A 4,147-nucleotide genomic window follows, 5' to 3' on the forward strand; every position below is an offset into this window, starting at 1 on the left:
TATCACATGCCATACACCATTTCAGGCTCTTCTTGCTTTAATCGGCTGTGCTGAGAAATCTGGGATGATTCTAATTGGTTTCTGTTTATAGGTGATTGTTCTTTTCTCCTTGAGATCTTTAAGGCTCCATTCCTTGGTCTGAATTGATCCTGTGCAGATTATAAAGTGAGAGTGGGATGTCCTGTTTTGATCTGGTCTATTTGGGGTTCCATAAGCTTCTTGTATCTGAATAGGCCTACCTTTTTGTATATTTCGGAAGTTCTCTGCTAGAATTCTGTTAAATAAATTTTCTAGAACATTAACTTCTGTCTCTAGGTGCTCCTCTACACCCATTATCTTCAGATTATGCCTTCTGATGGTGTCTTCCAAATGTTGAATAGATCTATCATATATTTTGGACTTGATTTGGAAGGTTGTATGTTCTTTCTCTATAATATCTAGGCTGTAATCAATCCCCGAGATTCAATCTTCTGCATGGTCTAACCTACTGTCAAGACTTTCTACTTTGTTTTTTATTTCTTTTCCTTCTAATTGGTCGGCTTTGATGGCTTCAAATTCTTTGTTGGAGCTTTGTTTTATATCTTGTATGAACTTCTTTACTTCCTTAATTTGGTGTTCAGTTTCTCAAATCACTTAGTTGATTGGTTATGATATCCCTGTCTTGCTCCTTTCAGCATTCCATTTGTGATCTCCCTGACTTCTTTCAGCTGTCTGTTTATGGATTCCTTGAATGCCTCTATAGATCTTTGTCTATTCTCATCCTGCTCTCATAATTCCTGTATTACTCTTTGATTAGTTTAGTCAAGTTCACGCAATGCTACTAATTCTCTATGGCTGTGCTCAGCCTGCTCACGCATCTCCTTTATTTCTCTTTGACTCTTCTCAACCTGCTTATGTAATTCCTGCATTAATCTTTAAGTAGCTTCCTAATGCTTAAAAGATTCCTTTATGCATTTTGGTTTGCCTCCTCTTGCTCCCTATCATGCTCACACTGAGTCCTTTGCAAGTTTTCAATCATTTCATTCACCATGTTTACCAGTAGCGTTTGTACAGGTTTTGATGGAACTCCTCTGGATTATTCATTAACAATTCTGTCACCTGCTTAACATGAGTGGGAGTTGAGATACCTGGACTTGCCATTTTTATTGTTCTTTTCGGCTTGTTCTGCCCATTTGGTATGAAAGTAACTCCAATTTTGTGCTAGAACAGTATTTTAAGACAAGCATCAACCAGAGTCCTGTGGTTGCACAATCAAAATGGCTGCAGATACAATCTAATTCAAAAGATACAATCTATTCAACATAAAACAACTATGTATTAATGGGCTACAAAGAGCAAAAAAGGATTTGGTAATCCAGAAATTATTACATTTAGGGAAAAATGTGGGGACAAATAGGACTAGAGGGATGTGGAGCGGTAAAAGGAGACTAAATTTAACCAAATCCTAATCTCAGAGATGGAAATGGATTGGACAGAATGACAGGAGAGAAATAAAAAAAATAAAATTGGAAAAACAAAAATTAAATTTAACAAGTGAAACACTTAAAATTACGTACTTTTAAATAAATGATATTGACAGAAGAAAAGGATAGGATGAGTAGAAGGGAGGGATAGCAAGGAAATATTAAGCAAAAAAATAAGAAAAATTAAAATTAGTTACTTGATAATTATGTAGGCATAAAGAGATCATACTGCTCTTAAAGAAGTTAAGCCTAAGAGGTTGTGAATTGAGTAATAAATTATGGATTAAGTATGTACAAAATGGGAGATAAAATCTAATAATTGACTACAGGTATATATCGGGATGAGTAGAACAACAATTAAGTCATGTAAAAAAAAAGAGAGAGAAAATGAAAACAAGAAAAAAGGCCCAAAATGTCAAAAGAGGTCAAACACACCCACATACACACACACACACACACACACACACACACACACACACACACACACACACACACACACCAAAAATAAAAATTATGAGAAAAATGTTTAACAGAAAACATTTTTTAAAAAATAACAATTTTAGAAAAGTTTCAAAAAAGAGTTCCTTATTTTTTGGGGGGTGGGGGCTGAATGGGAAGACCCTGTATCTCCTCTGTGTCCATAACAAGTCTCTTGGTGGAGTCTTGGGTCTGCTTGTGGTATTTGGTTTTCTTATGGCTTGATTGGTTTCTTAAGTCAGTTTGGGCCGGCAGAAACTGCTCTGTGTTAGGCATGTTTTTTGATCTTCCTCCCAGGCTAGTTCAGTGGGAAGGAGATCTGCTTGGAGTATCACAAAAGGGGAAGATGGCTGTTTCCTCTAGTTTGGAGATGTTGTGATGAGGCTAGGTTCTGTTTAGGGTTGAGGTCTTTCAGGAAACAGTAGCTTTTCCCTGAGGGGTTAAATCCTGAGACACTCACAGAGCCCAGCTTGGAGCTTTTCTTGGGGTTTATGTTTTCTGAATTTCAATTGTTTGTCTAGGCTGTTGTCGGGAGGGGTAGTCTCTGGCTGTGTTTACCTGGTGAAGAAAGTCACTTCTCTGTGGGCAAAGTTTTATCTGCCTGGGTGGGATGATTTTCTCATGGGCGGAACGGACATCATAACTGACATCATAAACCTATTGTGTGATCATGGTATTTCCCCTGCCAGGTAAGTATGGGAAGGGATGTGAAGAGGAAACAAAGAAGGAGGCTATAATTCTTGATAAGAAATGTACACATTATCTTGCACATGTAATTGTAACCCCTCTGTACATTGTTTTCACAAAAAAAAAAAAACTATTGTTACTTATTATAACATCGTAAACCTATTGTGACCTCATCACCATTATGGCATCACCAACTAAGTATAACATCAAAATATTATTATCACTCAATATTGTGACATCATATTGCCATTGTGATATCATTGTTCCATTGGGTTTTTCAAACCTATTTTGACCTCATAACATTTTACAAAAATCGTGGCCTTTGAGACTATTAACATGTGAAATTGTACACTTATAATGCATGAAACACAAGGCAAACCAATGAGGCACATTGAAGATAATTTTATTTACACTAGATCTGGGCCTGCATTTACCTTATCCTGTGCCGTACACTCAGTGACAGCCCAGCCCCAACCACCAAACCTCAGACGTCCAATAGGCATAGTTAATTGGTTTGCAAAACACCATCCCCCAAATTACCATTTCCATGATCAAAACTTCAATAGGTAAGGCTTTTTCCTTTTCACTTATTCCTTCCTTCTTTATAGACCTTTCCTTCATTTCCCTTTTTCCCTTCCATCACTTCCTTCTTCTCTTTAGGCCTCTTCACTATATTTCTCTGGCCTTGTGGCCAATTGGCTTCCTTCCTCTCCTGTTCGCCCTCAAATTCCTCTTCTCCCAGGTCTTTCCCCTCCTGCTGTCTCAGCATTTCCTTCATTGCAGGTCTTCCCCTGATTTTCTCCAATTCCATTGCTCTGACCATGCAGCCTATATATAGGTTAAACCCCTCCATCACTCCAGTGGGTCTCCTACCTAACAGTTTTCAACCATCACTTCACAAACTGCCTGTTCCCCAATCAATTCTTCACAGCTCATCATGTGAGGATGACATCCTACCCCCTCCAGCAGCATGCCCTGCTCACTTGTGTGGCATGCCCCATGCACTCCAGTGGGCCAGATCATGGGGCAACATTGATTAGTGGGCCCTGCTCATTATTAGGACCATGCTGCTTTATGTATCCCCCACTGTTTTTCATGTCCAATCAAATCCTTGATTCCTTCGTGCCAAATCCTAAATGTCGTTGGTGGCATGGTTTGTCCCAGTTGGTATTCAAGGAGGTTTGAACTCAATTCCAGGGCACTGTCCCTGAGCACTTCTGCTCAAGTCTAGCACTCTACCACTTTGAGTTATAGAAACTCTTGCAGTGTTTTCTGGTTGGAGATAAGAGGCTCGAGCCAAGCTTCCAGCCTGGCTCTTTGCAGGTTAGTTGGGAGATGGAATCTTAGGGATTTTTCAGCTCGGGTTGGATTTGAATTGCAACTTTTGTCACGGAAACCCTTTGTTATTTCCAATTAAAGAAACAAGGAAATCAAATAGAATACGTAGAGCTTACCTGGTCCTTATCAAGAATTGACCAAATATTATGCAATGACAAAACTTGTTAGATGGGAGAATCTTA

The sequence above is a fragment of the Dipodomys merriami genome, unplaced genomic scaffold (assembly GCF_024711535.1).
Source record: "Dipodomys merriami isolate MVZ:Mamm:240054 unplaced genomic scaffold, mDipMer1.0.p SCAF_333, whole genome shotgun sequence".
In the NCBI taxonomy this organism is placed as follows: Eukaryota; Metazoa; Chordata; class Mammalia; order Rodentia; family Heteromyidae; genus Dipodomys; species Dipodomys merriami.